This window comes from Watersipora subatra, chromosome 4 (assembly GCF_963576615.1).
Source record: "Watersipora subatra chromosome 4, tzWatSuba1.1, whole genome shotgun sequence".
NCBI classification, from domain to species: Eukaryota; Metazoa; Bryozoa; class Gymnolaemata; order Cheilostomatida; family Watersiporidae; genus Watersipora; species Watersipora subatra.
In genome coordinates, this window is record NC_088711.1 from 19,603,021 (window position 1) to 19,616,566 (window position 13,546).

Here is a 13,546-nt window from a genome sequence, read left to right on the forward strand (position 1 = left end):
AAATTATGAAGATTCAAGTTGTTTTTAATAAAAATTAGATATTACTTTTTATAAGGTGAGTCCACAAGTGCACAGATCTACAATCACACTCTGCAGTACGATGAATCTGTTAACAATGCTAAACATACGAAATTTGAAATGCAATACAAATTTTAACCTATAGATAGTAATTATGCATTGGTTGTTACAAACACACAAGGGGAGATTATATGACATAAATATACGCAAAAAAGAACTAACGAAATTGATAGCAATAAACTACACTCCATAAGTCCTATGTATGAGTAAATTTATAGCACAAGCAAAGAAACTTGTGAAACATTAAATTCACAATTTAAATCTTCCATTAATAACAGTAAAAATGATAATTACAGCAAAGGAAATAATAAACAGCAGTTTAACTAACAATTTTTTTAAATAAACAAGAGTTCACAAAGGCTTGCGAAGATTTTATAAAAACTACTATGTCATTTTTTGACAGATTTCTCAAAGCAATTAATAGTGAATCGGTTGACTATATTTTACATCAAGCAGAATGCTTCAAATAACAAAGCTTTAAGTGAAAAGTAAACTGGTTTTACACTATTTCAGGAAACAGATGTGTATCACTCAGCACTTGCAAACTTGTGAAACAACATATATAAAAAAACGGATATCCTTTATCAAGTTCTAATCAGTGGAAAAAGAACTCAATGCGAAAGCCAGAGCCCAAATCTAGCAGTATAGCAACTGTTAAACAGCCTTAATAAAATCCTTTATGTATTCTTATGTTACGGTCATATGGGTATCAAAGAACAAAGTACTAACAATCTTTATTGCAATCTCATACGACTTTGATTGAATCTTCTAATTTTAATAAAAGACACATCAACACAAAATACATTAAAAAAATGAAAATCTGCAGATATAGGTTAAGTCCTGCAGTGTTTATTAAAGCTAAAAATGGCTCCTGCTATTAACGCAGTGCCTTAGATTCTTATCTAGCTAGTAAAAAGCTTTTTATTGCCCCCCGTCTTCACTTTATATATAACATCAGTTTTTTTAAAGTGGCTGTTAAACAAAAATGTTACCGACTATACAGTGATACCTGCTTCATGCTTTGATTCATTCCAATACCAGTTATGGACCTGCATCTCTTTGCCTGACTTTGTATAGTGCAATGTTGAAATAATAATGACATCTTATTTTAATTGCCTGTACCCAATACTAGATATATGAGTCTGTAGTGAACAATTGAGAAATGGGTACAGTTTTTTACTATGAGATTTGACAGATTTCATAACCTAATTAAAAATTAATGAAAATCGAAAGCAGATTAGAAACTTAATATTCTAAATAACTAAGAGGTTATATTATGACATATCAAAATTTGAAAAAGCTTGTAAAACTTTAAAAATTCACTAAATCTTATGCAAAATTTTCATAATAAGAAATCTTACCCAAATTGAGTTGTTTTCATATTTTAGTGCAGTTAAAAATAAGGGATTTTGCATGCGACTTGTTAATATTCTTTAGGTATGATAAAAACAAAACCAATTGTCAACAAAGATTATATTTTTTCTATTTTCGAGCTTTAGCAACAGCAATATACAGCAGCTTGTTTTAATAGAAAGCAGCACGCACAAGACTAATTCCTCAGCAATGTCTATTCGAATAATTAGGCAGAATGCCAACACGCCCATACTTATACTACTGATAACATTGGTTCTTACAACAGAAAATGAACAATTAGTTATGCGTTATCCTGAGCATTAGATTTTATTTATTAGTTGAGTAGATAGTCAGATACAAACTATATTCAGAAGACTTTGTGTTTGTCATTGACAATGTATTGTGTTTGGCATTGGCATGTTTATGCACAAAATTTCGCTTACAACAAGTGTGTTATAGTTGAATACATTGCCATCATTTTGGTGGTCAAAATAAGAACTCGTTTAACAACAATCACTTTTACAATGTGCGTCTGCTTCATACATTTGACTAAGTGAATGTCCAGTGCTGCACTGGTAATAAAGATTGTTGCATAGAAAATTTACGTCTAATCAGAATTTTCGATTCCAACCTTTAAATGAAGGAATTTGTATATTTCTGTGTGTCCGGCCAATGCATAACTCACATATTTGAAAGCTTGAGGGATAGCTAAAGTAGATTGTTAAAAAAACATTTTGTTTTTCCTACGTTAAACATTCGCTCAAGATTTAAAACAGCTTGTAAACAGTGGCAAAGGTAATGTAGTTGCCAGTGGCTAAGTTCTTTTACCGAATGAATTTGAATAACTTAGTTGACTCTAAATCTTTATTGTGATGAGAGCCGCGTTCGTCCTTCCATTTGGGTGCTAACTCGTTCACTACAGCAAGCGATGTATCAGCTCGGGTTATCTTCTCGTTGTGGCCGGAAGCCGATACATCGGCTTTTAGACAGTGGGCTAGTTTATTTATAATTACTCAGCTTTTACTTCAGATAGACCAATGAGATCTGGTCTTCATGAAAACAAGTTTGTTGCTAACAATATAGACCAATCAGCAGACTTCTCACTAGCAGCTCCAATTTTACAGATTTTCAAACAGAAAATTCACCACAGAAACAGCATGGCCGAAAAAAGAATATTGCCATCGCTTACTGATGTAGAAGCTCTTATCATTCTCAGCCATAGGGACTCCCAGAACTCTATACCGAGTGACTCTGACTCTTCTAGCAATGAATCTTGTTATGAAATAGCCCAGTGTAGTAGTAGTAACAGCAGTACCAGTATAGTAACCAAATATTATGGTGACAGTCAAAATACGACTATCGAAATTGCTGGCAAAACACTGTTGGGAAAGTTTGTGAAATTTATGTCGTTTTTTAATGAAGTTAATTTACGATTGTTGTCCATTTCCTAATAAATTACCTTCTTCTCAACAACCTGTTTTTTCAATTTAGTGGATATCTTTATTCTTTCTCTTTTCTTCAAGTTATCACAAAATTAGTGACGTTATATCAACATTTGTGTGAATAAAAAAAAATTTGGTCAGAGATAAAAATAAATACGGTAGAGAATACATTAAGAAAAAAACTGCGCCTCACCCATACACAACCCGTACATTCGGATGTACAGATGTTAAGCCGAGCATACTTGCCCTGAACCATGTAACCAGCTTGCCACATCTTGGAATATTGTGCTTATAATTGTTATACATGTACATCACGAGCTCTCACGGCGTCATTTTTTTGGGTAATTGGGAAACATATTTTTCTTCTAGTAGTTCAAGCATGTAGGCTCAAGTGCATCTAGTAGTTCAGTTCAAACATGCACAATTCAATCTATATATACATTTATCAAAGTTGGTTGTATGTGTGTAGTTCCAGCTATAGCTATTAATATCTTGAAATGAACAATCCACAATCTGATGGATTTGAAATCACGCAGACAGCTACCGCAAGTTTAAAATCCAGGCTTTTAACCACCTTTCAACCTTTAAATTTTATTTTGTTTTCGCAATTCGAATTAATTGTATCATTGCAGAATCATTTTTTATTGTAATCGTAGCAAAGCCAAGTTAATTTAGCTATTACTTGCTAATTATTTCATATTTCATCTAAACCTTTTCATAGTCGTTTTATTTTTTCAACTTATTTGACCAGCACGAAACATTTTCCTCATGATATGAAGTTTAAAAGTTGTTTGACAAAGTTTGAAAACCTTTACAGTTGCTTTTATCTTCTCTTAAATTATCTAAACTACACAAAACCCTTTCCTCATAATATGTAGTTTAAAAGTTAGAATGGCAAGTGTTGTTATATGTTAAATACAAATCAACTTTCTGTGTAAAGACTTTTTTATTATTCGAGCAACGCCGGTAGTACAGCTAGTTAACCACTAAACAAACACATAGATTTATATACGTACCATAAAACCTCTAATTGACCACCACCTCTATCACTATGTTTCCATGATGCGCAGCGCTTCGGAGTTGCGCTATCTCCGAATCATGGAAACGGCGTCTTCGCACTGAAATCACTGCGCACTGATCAGTGCGAAGCCAGTGCAAATTCGCAGCAAAGAAACAGCAACTGCGCAGTGGCTGCGCAGTGGCTGCACAGTGGCTGCGCATAGCTCTCATGTCGTGGAGACGGATTCTTCGAGGGCCATAAACTAGTACAAAGGTTGTCCTGCTAATCTTGTTTTTTTTATTCTTCCGATTTTCTTTCACCTAAATTTAATTATGGTCTGCATTCACGAGGATGATGAGGTGATTACTTTCCTGGACTTTGTTATCGATGCCAACACTTTTCAAAAAATAGGTGGCAAGTCCTAAATTAATGTTTAAATAATATATTACTTAAAAATACTTATTAAAAATATATTACTTTGTAAAAAGTGTGTTAAGGTTTGTAAAAACCTTGTGAATGTGTATTGTAAATAAAAGTATAATGACGACAGAATCATAAAAAAGACTATTTATGACGTTCGGTATCCGTGATCGATTCTATTTCTCCATCAGGCGATTCGATTTATACAATTTCTCTTCTCTGGCTAATTTGCTGAAAACCACTGCGCAGCATGGAAACGTACAATCCCCTCGACATCGGAGGGGCTGCTTCGCAGTACTGCGCACCATGGAAACATAGTGAATGTGAATGCCACTTCTATTTAATCACCACCCTGAGGGAAGAGTTGAAAAAGAGAGCGCAACTCTCTAAAGCCTGGTTCCCATATACGTTGCAAAGCACCGGCAACAGCACCACAGGCTATTAGCGGTGAGATAGGAACCTACGCGCCGGGTACCGCCGAGGACCGCCGGTAGTTGCTGACGGCATCGCAATAGTTTAGAGCTGTTCTAATTTTGCAAAAAGCCGCAGGCAAAACCTTCCCGAAATGCACTGTACAGGTGAAGGTCACCATTATAGAAACGGGATGGCGAGCGAAAATTTTATTTGATTGCGCAATTATGTTTAGCAATACAGCTTAAATGTGAACATATGTCGCCGAACCTAACGTCGCAAACTTTTTGCTGCGATTGTTACCGCCGGAGTCTCGCAATCGATATGGGAACCAGGCTTAATCGAACGCCACCTCCATTATGACTACCACTTTGACATTATTTGATCTTTACGAGCCCATAATATCAATTGATCTGTTGAAAAGTGGCCACAAAATCTTATAAATAATATATCATTTACATCAATATCAATTAATTTTCCCGTTGTCCAATTCCAAAACTTTTAGTTTTTTTTCGTTAAAACTTTGAAAGCAACACCATAGAAATAATTAATACCATAAGTCCTTATGCTCAAGCAGCGCGGCCTGTCGTTGGGAGCGGTTTCTGGTTCAAGGTCATAGGCCGTGGCTAAAGCCAAGTTTTTAAAACTTACGTGGGGCTCAGGGCGGCTTCTCGTTAAATGCGGTCTCTGCTCAGTTACGCGCTATACCCGTAGAATCGCAGTCATGATACACTTTTAGGTAAGGGTTTTGGCGACCTACTCGTTTATTTTCAAGATATGTTTATGGAATACTTTAGAATAAAGAAGAATTCATCGCTCATGTTTAACTCACCACAGTCATAGGTAATTAACACCTTTTCATTCTTGACCGGCATCTTTCCATAAACGTGAAGCCCTCTAACAGTGCAATAAAAATCTAGCTGAGACATGGCAAATAAGTTATTGATGCAAGGGTTTAGAAATTTTAATTCGAACTTGGAAGTAAAAGAAATTTTTTTTCACGTGTACTGATGTAGCCTGGTTTCTTATTCAATAGGACGCGGGTATAGCGAAACCCGTCTTAACACTTTCGCTCTCGAAGGGGGTCAAGGACGACAAAACCTCAGTCATTAGCCGCGGTCTGTGGGCATACGCGGCTTGTTGGAGGATTAGTTTTTCTTTCGTGAGTCATCTGTTTTTGAGCACAAGCCGCGCGGCTTGAGCATGAGGACTTACGGTAATGATTGCAGGTTAATAGTAGTTCCTTGTTTAACACGGTCTTGATACTTCAAAGTAAATGAACATAAAAAATGGTTTAAATTTGCGATGGTAAATGAACGACTAGTTTTAGGCTAAAGGTTGCGTTTACCGAGCAAAACTTGTACCCGTTGCATTAGTGCTAAATGCAACATGTAAAAGTTTTGCTCTGCCAAAAAATTGTTTGGACACTAATATCGCCTAGTTTAGCAGTACAGAAGAAAAGTTGAGGTCATAAGACATTATAGAGGGTATTGAACAATCAGAAGATGTTCTTTCCATCAAAAGCAACAATCAGAACGTAGCTATCCGAGCAAACGATGCAAATATTTTTGTTTCAAAAAGTTAATTTTTGCTTCTGCATGTAATATAAGTATGATTTGGTCATGTCACTTGTTCATGAATATATATATATATATATATATATATATATATATATATATATATATATATATATATATATATATGTGTGTGTGTGTGTATATATATGTGTGTTAGGCTAATAGCAAGTGGCAGACAACTCTTATTACTTCTCATCGTTTCAAAGCTGATTTTTAATACCCGGATTGCAATCTTAGAAACCATGGTAAAGTCGCAAATCACGAAGTTGAGTTATTCGACTTTGAAGCTGCACTAACTAAGTTTAAAATATTGGTAATGATTTTTGCAACAAGTGCATCCGGACTAATCAAAAAGTGATCTTTCTGAATCTGAAGTCAGTTTAGACAATACAAGTCTCCAACCCTAAAAAACCTTAAAACCGTTGCTATGCTAAACAGGAAGCACTGAAAAATGGCGTCCAATAAAAATAACCAATTCTTTTTGGCTGATTTTAAAGAGAACTCTGACATTTTGGACACTTTTAATGAGTACTTTGGTATTCCAACTGATGTTGAAAGCAGTGAAAATGAAGGGAATGAGGATATTATCCTAACGATTTTTATAAGGTTATTAAAATATTTAATAACAAGAATAATTATTCAACTTTACAAGATCGGAGTATATAGTGTCCGATGGTGTGCCATATGTTACTGTCATTATTTTTTTTAAGATTTCGTTGGTGACACTATGGCTGTGCCCAAAATCGTGATACCGCCAAGCCGTTTTTAATATCTGCAAAATTAAAAATAAATAATACATTTTCTGATAGATATACAGCTATTTCTATGACAGCCAGCTAAAATCTGTTTAGATTTTTAAGTTCAGCATAATCTTTTGTATATAAATACAGAAATCTAGATAAATATCACAACTTCCTGATACTGGTTGCTATGACGTTTCGAAATGTAAACAAAATTGTGCATTGGTTTTCGTTTCTCAAACTTTTACACCAGTTTTCTCAGAACTATGTTTTGGCACTAATGGTGAGCGTGCATTTAGTTCATTGACCATAAAAGCTGCTGTAATTAAGTTAGAATCAAAAATCTTTTTGCAAAATAACTGAGACTTTTCTCCTTCTGCTAGTGTAGATAACTACAAATCTATAACACATGACTAAACCATGGTTTCTGAGATCATATATAAATATACTAGCTGTGCTTCTCGGCATTGCTCAGGTATTAAAAACCAGCTTGTAAACAATGAATAGTAAAAAGAGTTGTCTGCCAATTGCTATTAGCCTGGCCCATTGCCAATGGAAAAATTGAGAAAGCTTACTAATGAGGGCTATTCGTCTCCGTTATGTAATCACCCTGCGGAGTGTGCAAAGCCGTTGGGTATTTGCTCCCATATAGCAACATATATCGGCTAGCGAACAAATCAATCTCGGTGGCTTGATTGGCACGGTGTTGGACTGGTGAATGGGGAAGTCCGAGATCAAATCTTTTCCGGTACATATACACATACACAAACTCATATATGAGAAATATAAGAATATATATATATGAATGTTTGTAGCATTAGATCAAGTATCATTATATAACTTAGGAATTAGCAGATGTATAGCATATAATTTAATAGCATCCTTGCAGTTATCTTAACATGGCTTACAATGGATCAACGCACATAACTCTTCCTCTATTGCACATAAAAGCTAGCTTTGGCTGCAAACTGTAGCAAACTAATCAATGAGTACAATGAGCTTATATTCAACATCGGTAAATATAGATATAAAATAAAAATATGTCTACAAATTTAAAATTAAATGAAAAAACTAAAAGCTTTAACAAATTGCAAAGCAAGGCTATAATATCATCGCAGATTAGTTGCAAGCAACAGATAACAACTAGTACAGATATTTCTCGGCTTCCCTATGCATATTTTATTTAGAGATCTTTGAGTTAGAGTTAGTTAGATCCTTAAGTTGAATGAAGGTTAGCAGATTTATTGCATCCAAAAGGTTTAATATCACTCCACCATAAAAAATATAGGCGACATTCGCTTCATCTGTAAAAGGGCTCAACTTATCTTCCCAAAATTCTGATGAACCATTTAAAAAATACAACGTTAGCCTCTATTTGAACGCCACCTCCAATTGATTGCTACTAAAGAGGAAAGGTTGAAAAATAGAGTGCCAGTATGACCAATGCTCAGAAAGGAGTTGGACGCAACACCCGGGCAGTCGAATACTTGTTGCAGGCAAATTAGATGGTCTGCCAAGACAGCAAGAGAACGATACCAATCTTGCTAAGCTTAGATTGACTACAAAATGGCCTATGACTCACCTTCCCTAGTTGGATCCTTGAGTGCCTAAGGGTGTAAATGTCCAACCGCCCTTGTGGCTTTCATCAACATGTTGATGACCCAGTGGAAGATGGAACGGGAGGCCAATGGTGAAAAGCTGATGAGTGTCAAAATCAAGCGTGACATCTATCATGGTGACCCCTTATCACCGCTGCACTTCAGCATATGTCTAACCCCTCTAAGCAATATTTTGGAGAGGAACCAATGTAGGTACCAGTTTTTTAGGGTGGCACCAAAATAAACCGTTTCTTATACATAAAGGACATCAAGCTGTATGCGAGGAAGGAGAGGGATATTGATTCGCTAATATGCTTTACTCATCTGGTATTGAAAAATGTGAAAGTCTAATCCTCAAGAAAAGCCGTACTGTACACGCAGATGGCCTAGAAATGACAAATACTACCATCAAGGATATAGAAAAAAGGTACAAGTACTTGGGGATTATGCAAAGCAATATCAATCATGAAGTCCAAGTGTGTCACAAAGCCATTAACAAATGCAAAAATGGTTTTGGCAAGTCCTTCGAAGCCAGCTCAATAGCACGAACAAAGTCGCAGCAATAAATATCTATGCTCTGCTGGTAATAAGATATCAAGCAGTCACAATAAGGTAGATTGAAGAAGCCACCCAAGAAACAGACATAGCGACGCGCAAGCTGTTGACTATGCAAACAGCTCTCCACCCAAAGTCAGACATGCTAGGTTATATCTTTGTAGGAAAGATGGAGGCAGGGGCTCAAAAGTGTACAGCATAAAGTGAAAGAAGAACAGCATGAAAGCTTATGCACTCTATAATAGCCACCATAGATAAGTTATTGGCTTAATTTCACTTGATTGCAGTGACAATGAATCAACACACTGATGATGAGGAACACTGATGATTGACTGGCACATCAAACCTCCTCATGATGCCTACCATCAACAATTATCAGAGGTTGGCGACTTCCACCAGACATATATGGCCAAACAAAGGTGATCTAAAAGCTAATACAGAGTCACTAATCATGGCAGCCCAGGCGCAAGTGCTACCAACTAGGCAACCCCAAAAAACAGATCTATCCCGCTAGAAATGATCCTAAATGCAAACTTCTTGGATGCACCAGAGACCATCCAACACATCATCAGTGAATGCAAGCAGTTAACAAAACATGCATGCGCTGAGCAGCATATTATATTGCAGGTGTAGTTTGCAAAAGTTTGTGTGATGAGTATGGCCTTAATAAACCCCAACACTGATGGGAAGCTTCAGAGAAGATCAATGAGAATAACTGTGCTGATTAATTTTGAGACATTACACCCAGACTGACAGGCATATCTTGGCATCCCAGCCAGATATTGTTTTGGTGGACAAAAAGTCTACTATAATAGATATAACAATATCCAATGACTACAACATAGCCTGCAAAGAAAAGGAAAAAGTGGAGAAACCTTTCTCTCTTGGGAAAGAGATTGATAAGTGCTGGCATGTAAGAGCAACTGTAATTTTTGTATTCATTAGAGCATTGGGTGCAATAACACCTGCACATCAAATGTGGCTGGGCCAAATACCGACAACAATCGACACAGGTTGCAGAAACACACCTTATTGGGAATGGCTATGATCTTGAGGTGAGTGTTCCAACTCTTAAGTCCCTGGTAGAAGACATTACTATTTACTTGGGTAAACTATGGTCACGAAACAATATACGGTATATATTGTTTGTTATATATATATATATATATATATATATCTCAAAATCGGTCATTCTGCCTGTTCAGCTATTGCAATCTAGGAATGAAACATTTGCTTCATGCTGGATTCGATCTTGGAACTTCCCATTCACCAGGCAATAACCTAACCAATTAAGCTATCCAAGATGTAATTAATTCATTAGGCGATATGAATCGTTGTCAGTTAAAATACGCATCGCACTCTGTGCTTCACGTCACTAAGGCTTGCTCTCACATCTATTATTAGTAAGTTTAGCAATACAGATAGTATCTTACTCAAATTAGTCATTGGCAATGTGCCAGGCTAATGGCAGGCAACTACCTATCTTGCCACTGTTTATAAGCTGTTTTTTAATACTCGTACAGCGCCGGGCATTCACCTAATATAAAAAATTGTTTCCTCACCATGGACACCCCGTATGGGTGGTAAATTCTGCTCTAACTCGGGTCTCCTACCAGAGACCTGGGAGTTTGAGCACTCGCCTCAAGATCTTAGCTGTTCCCAATAGCGCACTGTTCTGCAACTCACCTGAGTTGATTGCTGTTGGTATTTGGGCAAGCCACATTTTATGCGCCGGTGTTATTGCGCCCAGTGCCCCAATGACTACTGGGATTACAGTTGTTCTTACATTCCAGCATTTTTCAATTTCTTTAAGAGGGAGATATTTCTCTACCTTTTCTTTTTCTTTGCTGGCTATATTGTAGTCATTGGGTACTGCTATATCTATTATAGTAGCCCTCTTGTTCTCCTTGTCTACCACCACTATATCTGGTTGGTTTGCCAGGACATGCTTGTCAGTTTGGATGTAGAAGTCTCAGAGGATCTTAGCCCGGTCATTTTCATTGACCTTACCAGGAGCTTCCCACCAGTGTTGTGGTTTATTAAGGCCATACTCATCACATAGACTTCTATACACAACACCTGCGACATGATTATGCCGCTCAGTGTATGCGTTCCCTGCTAGCTGCTTGCATCCACTGATGATGTGTTGGATCGTCTCATGTGCATCTTTGCACAGTCTGCATCTAGGATCGTCTCTAGTGTGATAGATTTTCGTTTGGAGTTGCCTTGTTGGGAGCACTTGCTCCTGGGCTGCCATGATTAGCGACTCTGTATTGGCCGTTAGGTTTCCTTTGTTCAGCCACATATATGTCTGGTGAAGATCGCCAACCTTAGATATTTGTTGGTGGTAAGCACCATGAAGAGGTTTCGTGTGCCAGTCAATTTCCTCATCATCATAGGTCCGTTGTAAGAGCAGCGGATTGAAATTCAGCTAGCAACTTATCTGAGATGGCCATGGAGGCTGCATATGCTTTGATGCTTTGCTCCTCCTCTTTCACTGTCTGCTGTACACTTTTGAGTCCCCTACCGCCATCTTTCCTATCAAGATACAATCTAGTAGTATCAGATTTTGGGTGGAGTGCTCCATGCATGGTCAGCAGTTTACGAGTTGCTATATCTGTTTCTTTGATGGCTTCCTCAGTCCACTTTATTATGCCTGCTGGATATCTTATTACTGGCAGTGCGTAGGTATTTACTGCCATGACTTGGTTCTTGGCATTGAGCTGGCTCCGTAAGACCTGCCGAAGGCGTTTCTTGTATTCGGTAATGGCTTTGTGACGTACCTCGGCTTCGTGGTTGATGTTGCTTTGCATAATCCCCAAGTACTTGTACCCTTCTTCTATATCTTTGATGGTACCATTTGGCATTCTTAGGCCATCTGTGAGCATAGAATGGCCTTTCTTAAGAATTAGCCTTCCACATTTCTCAATACCGAAGGTCATTCCGATGTCCTTGCTGTATACCTGAGTGAGGTGTATTAGCGAATCAATGTCCCTTTCTTTGTTAGCGTACAGCTTGATGTCATCCATGTAGAAGAGGTGGTTTATCTTGGTGCCACTCTTAAACTGGTACCCATATTGAGTCTCCTCCAGCATAATCCCCAAGTACTTGTACCCTTCTTCTATATCTTTGATGGTACCATTTGGCATTCTTAGGCCATCTGTGAGCATAGAATGGCCTTTCTTAAGAATTAGCCTTCCACATTTCTCAATACCGAAGGTCATTCCGATGTCCTTGCTGTATACCTGAGTGAGGTGTATTAGCGAATCAATGTCCCTTTCTTTGTTAGCATACAGCTTGATGTCATCCATGTAGAAGAGGTGGTTTATCTTGGTGCCACTCTTAAACTGGTACCCATATTGCTTCTCCTCCAGCATATTGCTTAGAGGGTTTAGGCATATGCAGAAGAGAGCGGTGATAAGGAGTCACCTTGATAGATGCCTCGCTTAATTTGTACACTCGCCAGCTTTTTGCCATTAGCCTCCAGTTCTGTCTTCCATTTGGTCATTGACATCTTGATGAATGCCACAAGAGCAGGGTGAAAATTGTACATACTGAGGCACTCAAGTATCCAACTATGGGGAATTGAGACATAGGCCTTTTTGTAGTCAATCCAAGCCATGGCAAGATTGGTTTGCCTTCTCCTGCTGTCTTGACAGACCGTCCGATCCACCAGTAACTGATGTTTAGTTCCTCGGGTGTTGCGCCCAATTCCTTTCTGAGCACTGGTCATATAGTGACTCATGTGCTCTTCCAGTTTGTCTGCAACTATTCCTGAGAGCAGTTTCTAAGTGGTGGGCAAACACGTTATTGGTCCATAGCTTTTAGGAATCGGCCCCTGCTTTGGATCTTTTATCAGAAGTACAGTTCGTCCTTTGGTCAGCCATTCTGGATGGTCACCTTGTTCTATTAGGCATTCCATCTGCTTAGCCATTCTAGTGTGAAGTGATGTCAACTTCTTTAACCAGAAGGCTTGAATCATGTCATGGCCAGGTGCTGCCCAGTTCTTCATACGCTGCACTCTGCACTTGATGTCCTCTTTGCTGATGGTGAGTCCTTGCTGGGCCACAGTGTGTTGATGGCTCTCTTTAAGCCTCTTCAGCCAATTTGCAGTGGTGTTATGAGTAGTCTCTTTCTCCCAGATGTCTTTCCAGAACTTTGAAGTGCTAGATCGGGGAGGCTCAGACATTGGCCTCTGCAGTTCACCTTTGAACTGGGAATACACTCTAGATGGATTATTGATGAACAGTTTGTTCATTCTCTTGTTATCCCGCTCTTTGGTGTACCGCTTCAGTCGTGCCGAGAGTGCTACTAGCTGCTATTTGGCAGATTCTAGAGCTTCTATTGTGGCTATATATATATATATATATAT